Below are 15,082 nucleotides of genomic sequence, written 5' to 3'. Positions count from 1 at the left end.
ATAAAATTCAATTAAAATCAAATTTTGAATGAGTCGTGGCATGGCCGACCCTCCGTCCGGTCACAACCGAAGGTCACAATGAGTATAAGATTCGTAATAATATTCGACAAGTTTCTATATCAAAGTATTACATTTTTGGTTTTACATTTCAATACATTTACACGTATCTGGATTAAATTAGTATCTCTGATCGTCCTTGAGTAAATTTGATACATTTTATTTATTATTTATTTTACACGTTTTGTCACAGAATTTTTTACCTTTTCAACATTTCAAACATTAGAGCAAGCGTACTTTGGACCAAATGTAACGTTCGACTCTTTCAAATGTACAAGTTTGTCAAAAAATTAAACAAAACCAAGCGTCATCGTACAACAAGGCGAATTATTCAATTGGAAAGTACACAATTACTACATTCGAAAAACCGAACAACATATACTACAAATTCTACAATAAAAAGACTTTGATTAAATATTTAAATGATTAGAGTCTCCTAACATTAAATATGAATCCAAGAAATATAAAAACAGTAATATACTTTATGCAATATTGCGTACTCACTCGGGGAAAAAAATAACATCTGACTAGATCAAATTATATCTCAGCACATCAAATTTTATCTGGTCAGATATGCTCAGATATGACTTGTCATGTCTCCGCAGATTTGGTTATAGTGGTTATACATATAATATGTTTATATATAGCTATATATATTATATAACTATATATAGCGTGTAATCTGATTTTCGACGACTCAGATCGGACCATATCTTCTCAAATTGGACCATATCTGCTCAGATCAAGCCATATCTGTGATTGAATTTCATCGAAACAGTCCAGATCTGTATGCGTATCTGTTTAGATATAACCATATCTATACTCAAATGCGATTCAAAATACATTACATCTGACCATATCTGTGTAGATATAAGTCGAACTGAGGTTTTATTTGATCGAAAATTGTTCAGGTCTGACGATATCTGGCTATGTTTAACTATAATAAACTAAATGTTCGACGATCGATATTCGTCTAATGTGATATTTGAATATACGAATATATGAATATATAAATTTATATATATATATATATATATAAACATAAGGAAAATAAGTGCAAATATAAATGTATTGTGTTTTAGGAAAGAAAAAAAGAAAAAAAAAAGAATATAAATGAAATTTGAACGTAAAGGCAAATAAGTAAACATAAATGTGTTTTGTTTTTATGAACGTATGCTCTATCCTACTGTTTTACTTGTTTTTTTTTTATTTTCCTTTTGTTTTTGTAGTAAACGCTCAGATCGACGTACCGTGTTTGACACTGGTTCACTTTGTTTATCAGTAATATTTCCGTCTGGTATTGTTCGTTCATTATTAAGAGTCTCATTACATTCTCGTATTTGGTTACTATGCCTTTTCCATAAGATTTCAGGAGAAATTTCAACTACATATGTAACTCCAGGAACTAATTCGCGTACAATTTTCGCTTTGGTCCATGTAATTTTTTATCCTCTATAATCGGTAACCACGACCGTGTCGCCTATTTCGAAATTAACGCTTCTGGTACCCCTATGATTACGCATTTGTCTATTTTGCGCCGCGTATATGTTTTTGTCTGCATTTTGAGGGCGTAACAAAGAAAATCTTGTTTTTAACTCGCGCCCTAAGAACAATTTTGCAGGCGTTTGATTAGTAGCGCTATGTGGGATCGAACAATAGTCTAGTAAAAATTGTTTAATTGCGTCTTGTAAATTGAGGCCATCCTTCATAATACATTTTATTTTACGTTTGAAACTATCGACTAAATTTTCTGCCGCGCCGTTTGTAGCTGGTTGATGGGGAGGAGTCGTGCTATGTCTAACACCTGCTTTCTTTATGAAATCGCGAAACATTTGCCCGACAAATGATTGGAAATTATCGGTCACCAAATGTGCAGGGTATCCGTAACATGAAAACAGATCTTTGAATTTTTGAACTGTTTCCTTTTCGGTCATATTGGGCATTATGAAAGCTTTCGGCCACTTTGAGTGACTATCTATAATCAAAAGAATTATTTTATTATGTATTGGCCCTAAAAAGTCAGCATGAACCTCTGTGCCATGGTGTTGTAGGCCATACCCATGGAGTTAATGGGATTTTGATGGGTCTCTTTTTGTTTGCAAACACGCCATACAAGACCGCGTGACTTGTTCAAGATCGTTGTCCAGTCGAGGCCACCCCACAAATCCACGAGATAAAGCTTTCATTCTGTTTACACCGAAATGACTGAAGTGCAATTCTTTTAAGACTAAATCCCGCAATTTTATCGGTATGACCACTCTATGGCCCCATAGAACGCAATTACTTTCAACGGATAGTGCTTCTCTTTTATGCCAAAAGGTTTTAATGTTTTCATCTTTAGGCTCTTTTTCCGGCCATCCATCCTTGCAGTACGCTATTACTTTACATAAAGTATTATCTTCGCGCGTGAATTTCTGAACTTGTTTCTAATCTAAGCTAGCGAAATCGTACGTTTTTATTGAATTTAGATAGACATCTGAAATTTCTTCTAGAATAGGAAATTTGTGTTATTTATGTTGTTGATGCTAGTGATTGGCATTCGACTTAACCAGTCCGCATAGTTGTCTTTGCTTTTTATACTTTTTATTTTGTATCTAAAGGCTGCTAAGAATGCCGCCCAACGTTGTAACCGCGCTGCTGCTATTGTTGGGATTGATTTTTCAGGATGTAGAATACGCGATAACGCTGCGTTGTCTGTTTGTAATGTAAATTCGTGTCCTATTAAAAATTCATAAAAATTTTTTACGCCGAAAATAATGGCCAATTCTTCACAATCCAGTTGGGAGTAATTGCGTTCGCTTTGACTTCACGTACAACTCGCATATTGAATCGGGCGATCTATGTCTTTAAATTTGTATGCTAATACCGCTGAAATGCCGTAAGGTGATGCATTGCATGTTAATATTATCGGGTTTTTAGGGTCGAAGTGAACTAATAGTTGCTGAGATGTTAGATCGTTTTTTATCTTTTGAAAAGATTGTTCACATTCATCGGTCCATACAAATTTATGATTTTTTTTTTAAACATTCGTATAAAGGTTTTAATTTTGTAGCTAGCTTAGGCAAGAATCTGCTGTAATAATTAATTGACCCTAAAAAACTTCTTAATTGCGATACATCCGTTGGTCTACGAGCTTTTTGTACACATTTGATTTTTTTTTTGATCGGGTATATGCCCGTTTTGTCGATTTTAAACCTTAAATAATTAATTTTGTCTTGGAAAAATTTACACTTTTTTTTATTTTAAATCCTGCTTCATTTAGTCTCCTGAGAACTTCATACAATCGCTTAAAATGTTCTTCCATCGTAGCAGCTGTGACAACAACATCGTCAATCAACATGGCCACTCCTGGAATTCCAACAAGCAGTGTTGTTAGAATTCTTTGAAAGGATCCTGGTCCGGTCGCGATACCGTACCCTATGTGTTACAATTACTAATATTTCTTGAGATTTCTTATCAAGTGGTATTTGTAAAAATGCTTCAGAAAAATCTATTATCGTGTATTTTGTACCTCCTCCTAAGACTGAAAAAATATCTTCTATACGCGGCAACGGGAAGTGATCGATAATCAAAAATGGATTCACTGTTACTTTGAAATTACCTACTATTCGAATACTTCCGTCCTTTTTTAACAATGGGATTATTGAAGTTCCCCATTCACTATATTCAATAGGTTCGATAATTGAATTATCTTGCAACCGCTTTAACTCCATTTCTACTTTTGATTTTAATGAGAAGGGTACCTTGTACGGTTGCATGAATTTAGGTCTCGTATCCGCTTTAAGTTGGAGTTTTACAAAACCTTTTGTAAATTTACCCATACCAGGTTCAAAAACATTTTTAACTGTGCTTGTAACGTTTTTAATTTGTCATCGGACTTTGTATCGTTTAATTTTTGTCCTACACTATCAAGTTTCATCGGCCACATACCTAATTTATTCAACCACCCGCGGCCAATGAGGGGATTTCCGCCACGATTCACTACGTATAATGTTTGGTTTTGAATTAAACAATTACGCTTTATCGAAACTATTATTATTCCTTTAGTGTTAATTATTTGTTGGTCATATGAACGCAATACTACTTGCGGCTTTTTTAACGGAATATTTGAAAAATATTTTTCATATGTCCTAACCGGAATCGCAGAAACAAAAGCTCCCGTATCTACCTCAATCTCAAGCGGAATATTGTTCACTACTATCTTTTCAAAATACGGAGGTACGTCGTCTGTCTCTATATTATTTTTAATCATGTAAAAATCGCTTGTGTATCTGCTATCATCTCCGGAATCATTCGTATCTACATTGTTTTTAAGAGCCTCATTTGAAATCTCAATCTCTGTGTCCTCGATTTTTTTCAAAGCACTATTTAAATTTTGTTTACCGATATTTTTACGACACATTCTGAAAATGTGTCCCCGAGTACCGCATTCACTACAAAATTTGTTTCTGAGTGCACATTGAGATTTCATATGATTATCTTTACCGCAACAGTAGCACACTCTTTGTGAGTCGTTCGGTCCTCGGCGTTCTTCATAATTCCTTGGCCTGTTGATGTTTGGGGTACGCTGCTGTTTACTTTGCTCGCGTTGATATCCTTGGTATCCTTGACTATGTGTGTTCCTTCTGCCTGCTCCAATCTTGTGGAATTCCGACGTTGTTGACCGTGGGCTTGAATTGAAACTCATCGAATGTCCCGGTGCCTTCTCTCTTGCTGTTTCCACTGTTCTTGCCAGTTCTATAAATTCCTTGGATGATTTATTCGATTGTTTTAATAATTCATAACAAATTAGATCGTCCTTAACGCCATTGATTATTTGGTCTTTAAGATTATTTTCTAAGTCTGTCTTAGAAAATTTGCATTTTTGTGCCAAACTCTTCAATGCGATTATAAATTCCTGGATAGTTTCAGTATCGAGTTGTTTCCTGTCTCTAAAGGTCACTCGTAAGAATTCGTTTTGTCCTGGTTCGTACTAGAGTCCTTTGAATACAGAGTCTGGCCATTCCGTAGACTTCTTTCTATTGGTTCAGTTTTACAAGCCCCTCAAAATGGCGAAAATAGCGGAATTTTTAAAATGGAGAAAAATTGCGTATTAATAAATGTAAAATAATAAATCAGAAAAACACTTTTATTGCCATTAAACATCAAAAAATGTATTTTTGTATATACATATATATATAAATACATAGAATATATATACATAATAGAATACAATATAAAAGTACAACATACATTATTTTTATATATATGTAATAAAGTATAACATACATAATTTTTAATGAACGAAAGTATGCATTGCCATGGTTTTGCTACTATAATTTTTCTTTTTTAAGTTGGATTTTACACACGATATACGCATTCTATATAATATAAAACGTTTCATTATTTTTAATTTTAAATTATGGCAATCTTTTATTGTGTCACAATGAATATCATTCATTTTATCTAAATAAAAACTAAAAAGATTGCAGTTTGTTTTTTTTAAATCTGACATGTATGATCGAATAATTATTTATATCTTGAAAAAATAATCAAACGTTTCCTCATTGACGAAAAAGAGCGTGTTTTTACGGAAGCATTTCAAGAGAACTAATTTTGTATATTTTTTATTAAAATAACTTTTTGATCCTGTAGAATCTAAACATTGAGAACATGTTTTTGTGCATTTAACAATACTTGTGATAATGTAACCTGCTATATTGTAATTGTATAATAAATTCATTTCAATATTGTCGAGATGAATATTGTTGTTAGGCTTAATAAAAATTACTTCTTCACATTGTTTAGATTGTTTAATTGTTGTAGAATTATCTAGAAAATCGCCAATCATATCACCATTATCTTCATCATAATTTGAAGTATGTAATGATTTCATATATTTTGATATTGTAAAAAGTTTTAAATTCTGCTTGAACTGTAATGCGTTTGGAATTGGATGTCTTACTCTTATCGCAGAAAAAAGATTTTCAACACAATCCTGTGTCAATCGACCAGTAAGTACGTACAAAAATCCGCGTTTATGTATTAGATACTTCGTCAACTCAATAATAGACCTTGTGGTAGTCATAAAACCATTTGCACAGGCTTAAATTTTGGTTGATGACCAATTTTTACTTCTCTAAATAATTCTACAATAGATTCTAGAAATGCTATAGAGTCATTGAATTTTTTTTTTCTTCTTTTCATCACCCGCTTGTTTGCCTAACGCAAGTTTTGGCGTCCTTGCAGTTACTAAAGTGAACCATTTAGACATACATTCAATAAAAAGTGATGTCGTATTGAATTCTTTTTTATTTGTTTCTTCAGCATAAAATTTCATTGCGCTGCTAACATCTCTACTAATTATATTTTTTGCTTTATTTACTTTCATTTTATTAAATGTGGTACAAGAAATGTCTTTTTTTTTTTTTTAGGAATTAATTTGAGTTGAAAATTTTCTTGAATATCTACTAATTCATCTAAGTGTGCACATTCGACAACAGCTGTTGATAAGATATGCATATCAACAAATGTTTTGGGCAATTCAATGACTTTATTATTTAATCAAGAGACACGGTAGTGTCTCGCGCCAAGTACACGCGGAGCGAGACCGACCGTGACTCTTTTACGCGACGCGACGGGTTGCGAGTACCCGAGATGTTAAGATCTCGATAACGAGTGAACGGATCAAGTTCTAAGTAGGCTTGATCGATAGCTTGGGGTCCAATTAGGGGGGGGTTTCTCTCATAATATTCCGCTACGTGCCCTACGAGCGGAGATATTGCGACGCAAAGTCCAAATGTGAAAATTTTTTATTAAGATACGTCGTCGTCGTCTACGTCGACCGCTCTCATCTCAATATTATTATGATTATCAGAGAAACGTCACTTTCACTTTTTCGACGCTGGCGGCGCAGGTATCGCCAGTTTCGATATCGCGCGCGTATTTCGAAATTAGGTCGATAGACTTATCGGTCAGGAGGAAGATTTCTATTTAGGTAAATTAGGTAATATATAATATATATTAAGTCAACGGAAAAGAAGGTTCTCTACGCTTGGCAGAAAGTGCCGCTGGGGAATTTTTAAGTCGATTCTTATGAATCAAGCTTGAATTCGATGTCTAGGTATCCCAGGTTGCCGATGACGAGGTCCAGATAGTGCGCTTCATAGTTTTCGGTGTCCAGGTGTAATCGTACGTTGAATTCGATGTCTAGGTGTCCCAGGTTGCCGATGACGAGGTCCACATAGTGCGCTCCGTAGTTTTCGGTGTCTACGTGTATTAATATCTTGAATTCGATGTCCACGTGTCCCAGGTTGCCGATGACGGGATCCAGATAGTGCGTTTCATAGTTTTCGGTGTCCAGGTGTAATCGTACGTTGAATTCGATGTCTAGGTGTCCCAGGTTGCCGATGACAAGGTCCACATAGTGCGCTCCGTAGTTTTCGGTGTCTACGTGTATTAAGGGCGGGGTAAAGTTAATTCGGCGAAAAAAAGGCATGTTTTTAAGTTTTTTTTTAGCGTAACGGATAGTGTTCGTTTATTGAAAAATTTACATATAATAAAGTAACATTTGAACAACATTCTCCTAAATTTTCATTGCAAAATATTCAAAATTGAGCGAGTGAAAATTAAACCCCGGAGGCGCCTCGAAAAAAAGTTGGTTTGCGGTGTGCACCATAACTCGCAACAGAATCATCTGAAACAAAAAAATCAAAATGCATTTGTTAAAGGAGATGTTTCTCGAGGTAATGACGGGAAGATTTTTTTTTTTCGATTTTTCGATTTTTCGTAGCACTTGGGAGCCAAAAACCCGATTTTCGCTAAAAAAAATCGGCTAATTTGTTGTTGAAAAATTAGTAATTATTAAAAAAAAAAAAAAAAAGCTCTCGACAATACCTGGTGAATTATGTGAAGAAGTACTGTGCAAAATTTCAAAGCGATTGGTCCAGTAGATTTTGAGTTATCGTGCACACGGACTTCAAATATGACAAGTCTCAGAAAAAACGGTTTGAAAAACGCAGAAGAGTTTGGTCGCTTAGCGCTCATTGCACATAAGTTTGAGAACACTTCTCGATTGCATAAAAATCTGAGAAAATTCATGCATATTAAAGGTACTCAAAAGATTAATTTTGCATAATAATAATTCCAAAATGTTATTAACAAAATGATAAAAAAAAAAAATTAGTCAACAAATTTTCCCGCAACCCAATTTTTTTTCGTGATTCGTTCATTTTTCTGAATACGTATGAATTTTTTCAGATTTTTTAATTATCTTTGAATTTTTAGAAATTCAAAATAAAACTCGATAATTTTCTTACACTCACTCAAAGTCGTCGATGCCAGGTCCGTAGAGCAAAAGGCTTCCATCAAGATGATCGAGAGCATCTTTTTGCGTTTGTCTACGCAAAACTCTTTCTTCTTTACTGTCGTGCGCCGCTTGCTCCTCTGCTCTATTAATTCGCAAATCGTCAACTTGTCGGGCCCATTTGTGAGAACTTGGCCCTGTACTGATTTGCATCTCTTCCATAAAGGCCAACAAAGCGAAAGAACCTTCATTGAAAGTACATGCAGCTACATTAGCTGCAATTTCCACAATTGTAGAGGTGCCACTGACTGACTTTGGAGAGATTTTCCAAATAAGTTGATTGAGACTCTCATTATTATTTTGCGTGAAACCTCCAAGACATCGCTGCAAAAGTGCGTCGTTGCTCAAGTCATTATAAATGGGCTCAATGGCTTCCAGAACGTCAGTAGGAAGGGCTGTGTAGCTGTGTTTGAATGATTCTAGAGCATCTGCAGCTGCAGCTTGCTGCCATTCGCACCAGGAGTCTTCGCCGCTTGGGCATTTCTCGTGCTGTGGGTTCTCGTCGGTTGAACTGTAGTGATAAGTTGCCCATATGGCATTTTTCATCTTCTCAAATGAATCATAATTACGTCGAATAGCTAGTCCATAGTAAACAGTCAATTTGTCAATCATTTTAGCAGTGAGCTTTCCTTTGCCAGAAAGGCTTTATCTTTTTACGATCTTTCCGGCCTTGGTTTTTGTGTCAACTACGCTTGTTTTTACTAGTCCACGCAGACGTGTTCCCATTCTCTTTTGGACATGCCCTATGCATTCTTTTTTGTTTATCACAAAATCTTCACCATAAGGTTTTGCATTGACAACGCCGCTGTACGTCTTTGAGTCACCGTCTCCGATGTAGTTACGATATTTCACCCCAAGGTTTTCCACCGATCGTTCGAACATTTCTATAATTGCTGATACCTCCATGTTTCCAAAGGGTCCCTCATGGTTGGCTTTGCAATCACCGCTATCCACATGCTCTTCGTACCACGCTTCGTATTCGGCAGAATCCAATTTGTTTTTCCAAGTCTTACAACCGTGGCAGTAACTGCATTTTACAAAAATGTCAAGTACCTTTCCAGTACAATATCCAATTAGAGAAGCAACGCCAAATAACGAAGAGAATCCTCTTTTTTTCCAAGTGCCGTCGCCTGATACAGTCAATTCTGACGTTTCTTCTACACATATTTGCTTCAGACATTGCTTTTTTCTCTTCTTGTGCAGCCGATGCGAAGAACTTCTTGGCCACATTTTGTATCGCTTCACAATGTTTTTTCATATATAAATTATAGGCTGGTTTCGATAAGAAAGCACTCGCCAAATCCATTAGTCCGCAGAACTTATTGCATCCGGCTAAACCTAAGCCTAACACTCGCATTACGAAAGCAAATCGATAATTGACATCGTATACACCACTGTCTATTCTTTCACTTGATGGAATGTAGTGAGGCTGTTTACACTTTTCACATGTAACCTTGATGTTGAAACCAAGACCTTCTTTTTTGCATGTTTGGAATGTAACTTTTCCATCACACTTCACACATTTGACTACAGTAGCAATAGTCGAAAAAACAAGAACGAAATCTATCATTCGATAATGTTTTTGGATGTCTTCTACCACCACAGCGGGATTATTTTTAATTTTTTTCGCTGACGCGCTATTAGCTAACGATTCGTCGTTTTTACGCTTTTAAGGAGGCACTTTTTTTTCGGTCGGCACAATTGCCCAATACCGCTCTCACGATCTTGTCTGCTTATTTTTCGAGGCATTTTTCGAGGTACGAACACGAACGAAAACGGACTCAAACTGTTAGTGTGACTTGCTACTGCTCAGCACGGCATACAGCGGTCAACTGATGTATAGACTAATGTGCATACTAATATACACCATAGGTCTGTTCGTTTTCGCTGCACTTCTGAACTAGTGCAATAAGTTAGAATGAAAGAAAATATATTTGTCTCATTCTAACTTATTGCACTAGTTCAGAAGTGCAGCGAAAACGAACAGACCTCATGCCTCGAATATACATAACGGGACCGGAACAGGCCCGTTTATCAAGAAATTTATTCGGGGTCGAAAAATACAATAGCGCGCCGCGCAGCTGCCGCCCAGGTATAAAACCCGGCATGGAGCAATAGATGCTCAAATACTCATAACTTCGTCAATTTTACTCCGATCGACTTGAAATTTTAACACAATATTCTTGAGATATTATGCATTCATTTAAAAAATTAAAAAAAAATGGAAAAAAAAAAAAATACTTTACCCCCCCTTAATACCTTGAATTCGATGTCCACGTGTCCCAGGTTGCCGATGACGGGATCCAGATAGTGCGCTTCATAGTTTTCGGTGTCCAGGTGTAATCGTACGTTGAATTCGATGTCTAGGTGTCCCAGGTTGCCGATGACGAGGTCCACATAGTGCGCTCCGTAGTTTTTGGTGTCTACGTGTATTAATACCTTGAATTTGATGTCCACGTGTCCCAGGTTGCTGATGACGGGATCCAGATAGTGCGCTTCATAGTTTTCGGTGTCCAGGTGTAATCGTACGTTGAATTCGATGTCTAGGTGTTCCAGGTTGGCGATGACGAGATCCACATAGTGCGCTTCGTAGTTTTCGGTGTCCAGGTGTAATAATACGTTGAATGCAATGTCTAGGTGTCCCAGGTTGCCGATGACAATGTCTAGATAGTGAGCTCCGTAGTTTTCGGTGTCTACGTGTATTAATACCTTGAATTCGATGTCTAGGTGTCCCAGGTTGCCGATGACGAGGTCCACATAGTGCGCTCCGTAGTTGTCGGTGTCTACGTGTATTAATATCTTGAAATTGATGTCTAGGTGTCTCAGGTTGCTGATGACGAGGTCCAGATAGCGCACTCCGTAGTTTTCGGTGTCTAGATGTAATAATACCTCGAATTCGATGTCTTCGTGTCCCAGGTTGCCGATGACAAGGTCCACATAGTGCGCTTTGTAGTTTTTGGTGTCTAGGTGTATTAATAACTTTAAATACCTCGAATTCGATATCTACGTGTCCTACATTCAGATTTAAAGTTATTAATACACCTAGACACCAAAAACTACAAAGCGCACTATGTGGACCTTGTCATCGGCAACCTGGGACACGTAGACATCGAATTCAAGATATTAATACACGTAGACACCGAAAACTACGGAGCGCACTATGTGGACCTTGTCATCGGAAACGTGGGACACGTAGATATCGAATTCGAGGTATTAATACACGTAGACACCGAAAACTACGGAGCGCACTATGTGGACCTCGTCATCGGAAACGTGGGACACCTAGACATCGAATTCAACGTATTATTATACCTGGACACCGAAAACTATAGAGCGCACTATTTGGAACCCGACATCAGCAACCTGGAACACGTGGACATCGAATTCAAGGTATTAATACACCTGAATACCAAAAACTATGAAGCGCACTATGTGAACCTCGTCATCGGCAACCTGGGACACCTAGACATTGAATTCAAGCTTGATTCATAAGAATCGACTTAAAAATTCCCTAGCGGCAGAATCAAGAGACACGGCAGTGTCTTGCGCCAAGTACATGCGGAGCGAGACCGACCGTGACTCTTTTACGCGACGCGACGGGTTGCGAGTACCCGAGATGTTGAGATCTCAATAACGAGTGAACGGATCAAGTTCTAAGTAGGCTTGATCGATAGCTTGAGATCCAATTAGGGGGGGGGGGTTTCTCTTATAATATCCCGCTCCGTGCCCTACGAGCGGAGATATTGCGACGCAAAGTCCAAATGTGAAAATTTTTATTAAGATACTTCTTCTTCTATCTATTTCTAACGCCGACGTTTTATATGACACTACAAAAAGCCGTGATATCCGTACAAAATTACCTTTTTCAAAAAAAAGGTAAAAAAAAGCGCCAAGTACACGCATAGTAGTATATATGTATTATGTTGTTACCTCGAAAAAAACAAAGTGGTAGTATTATACCTCGAAATAACACCCTGTACATATTGTTTATACAATGCGTAATACTACAAAAAGGCGTGATATCTGTACAAAATTACCTTTTTTAAAAAAAAGGTAAAGAAAGGCGCCAAGTACACGCATAGTAGTGTATATGTTGTTACCTCGAAAAAAAAAAACAGTGGTAGTATTATACCTTAAAAAAATCTAAGTAACAAGTGGTAGACGAAATCTTTGTATCTTGAAAAATCTCGAAAAAACCTAAACAGTAGTATCTTCACCTCAAAAAAAAAAAAAAAAAAAAAAAAAGTATTATACCTCGAAAAAACCTAAGTAACAAGTGGTGGACGTAATCTTTGTATCTCCAAAAATCTCGAAAAAACCTAAGCAGTATTATTTTTATTTCCAAAAAATTATTACTCAAGTGATACACATCACAAAATTACGTTACCTTATCAAAAAATGAGTCGCGCTTCAAGTGATCTATTATTACAATTACAAAAAAGAAATGATATCTCTTTTTAAATTACAGCGCCAATTACAGAGAACATATATTTTTCGAGATACAAAGATTACGTCTACCACTTGTTACTTAGGTTTTTTCGAGGTATAATATTACTACTGCTTTTCTTCGATTAGAATAAAAAATTGAATCATGAAGAATTACACAGAGGTAACAGTACAAAATACAAATATTTTATTAAAATATTTAAACCCAACAAGGGAATACAAGGTATTTAAATACAAAGTTTATATATGTATTTTAAAAAATTTAATCGCATCGCAAAGAATTACAGAGGTAACAGTACAAAAAATAAAAATATTTTATTAAAATACATAAATTTTTCTTGTCAAAAAACTTGGCGCTGCTAGAGAGAGAGAGAGAGAGAGAGAGAGAGAGAGAGAGAGACCTTTTACAAATGTAGATATTACTTATTCTATACTTATTCTATACTTAATTCTAATCGCTTTAAAAATCTAAACTTATCCTAACTTATCCTATACTTAGTAATAAGCCGCATTATTCACCGTCACACACACACACACACACACACACACACACACACACACACACACACACACACACACATCGCCCACACCCACTCGCTCGCACATACACACCAGGCTGACCTAATTTTGAGGTCTAGCAGCGCCAAGTTTTTTGACAAGAAAAATTTATGTATTTAATAAAATATTTTTATTTTTTGTACTGTTACCTCTGTTATTCTTTGCGATGCGATTAAATCTTTTAAAATACATATATAAACTTTGTATTTAAATACCTTGTATCCCCTTGTTGGGTTTAAATATTTTAATAAAATATTGTATTTTGTACTGTTACCTCTGTGTAATTCTTCATGATTCAATTTTTTATTCTAATCGAAGAAAAGCAGTAGTAATATTATACCTCAAAAAAACCTAAGTAACAAGTGGTAGACGTAATCTTTGTATCTCGAAAAATATATGTTCTCTGTAATTGGCGCTGTAATTTAAAAAGAGATATCATTTTTTTTTTGTAATTGTAATAATAGATCACTTGAAGCGCGACTCATTTTTTGATAAGGTAACGTAATTTTGTGATGTGTATCACTTGAATAATAATTTTTTGAAAATAAAAATAATACTGCTTAGGTTTTTTTCGAGATTTTTGGAGATACAAAGATTACGTCCACCACTTGTTACTTAGGTTTTTTCGAGGTATAATACTACTACTTTGTTTTTTTTTTTTAGGTGAAGATACTACTGTTTAGGTTTTTTCGAGATTTTTCAAGATACAAAGATTTCGTCTACCACTTGTTACTTAGATTTTTTTAAGGTATAATACTACCACTGTTTTTTTTTTTCGAGGTAAAGTAGACTTTAAGTTATTAGTAAGTGTGGAGCATCAGCAATAAAAAAAAGTTTTCGATTACTGTTAAGGGGATGCTAAAGCCGTCCAAATTACCGACAATTACATTTCAAAGCTCTCATTTTAAAACGGCTTTACAGATCGCAAAATCCTTTTACAGGAGTAAAGTAGAGGTACTAATGAAGGGTGGGATTGTCAAATAATTAGTAATAATTGAAAAAAATTTTTAAATGCTGTCACCTCATAACCTTATTTTCTGATATAAACAGTTGTATACGTAATATGTACGAAATTAAACTTTCCCACCTTTCAGAAGACGTGCACAAACAATAACGTACCTTTGAAATTGAGATTGAAAGCCTGGAATAAAAATGAGAGCTTTGAAACTATCGTGTATATTTTTCAGCAAAAATATTCACGCAGAGCAGCAATTATGTCACAGCAGTAGTTCACAAATCTTGCGAGAGATGGCGCGATAGCGCACGCAGCTGTGGACAGTTTCGGGGTTGGCTACATTGTCTGGTTCCTACACAGCAATCGAACCAGGACAGATATATGATACAGATATCTTGTTAGGCATTTTTACATTTTTTTTCAATTATTACTAATTATTTTACAATCCCACCCTTCATTAGTACCTAAACTTTACTCCTGTAAAAGGATTTTGCGATCTATGAAGCCGTTTCAAAGAACGAGCTTTGAAAGATATGTGGTACAGATATCGCGTTAGACATTTTTACATTTTTTTTTTCAATTATTACTAATTATTTTTACAATCCCACCCTTCATTAGTACCTAAACTTTGCTCCTGTAAAAGGATTTTGCGATCTATGAAGCCGTTTCAAAGAACGAGCTTTGAGAGATATGTCGTACAGATGCCTCGTTAGACAAATGAG

General features: G+C 35.7%; 1 long non-coding RNA gene and 1 pseudogene across 1 annotated transcript in view; one reads left to right on the top strand and one right to left on the bottom strand.

Moving 5' to 3' along the window:
• Nucleotides 1-15,082, top strand: part of LOC139811721 (uncharacterized) — a 398,927-nt gene that overhangs the window by 122,439 nt on the left and 261,406 nt on the right. The window lies entirely within an intron of this gene.
• On the bottom strand, nt 7,824-9,758 carry LOC139812009 (uncharacterized; annotated as a pseudogene).

This window comes from Temnothorax longispinosus, chromosome 4 (assembly GCF_030848805.1).
Source record: "Temnothorax longispinosus isolate EJ_2023e chromosome 4, Tlon_JGU_v1, whole genome shotgun sequence".
Lineage (NCBI taxonomy): Eukaryota > Metazoa > Arthropoda > Insecta > Hymenoptera > Formicidae > Temnothorax > Temnothorax longispinosus.
This window is presented reverse-complemented; position numbering and strand designations above follow the sequence as displayed.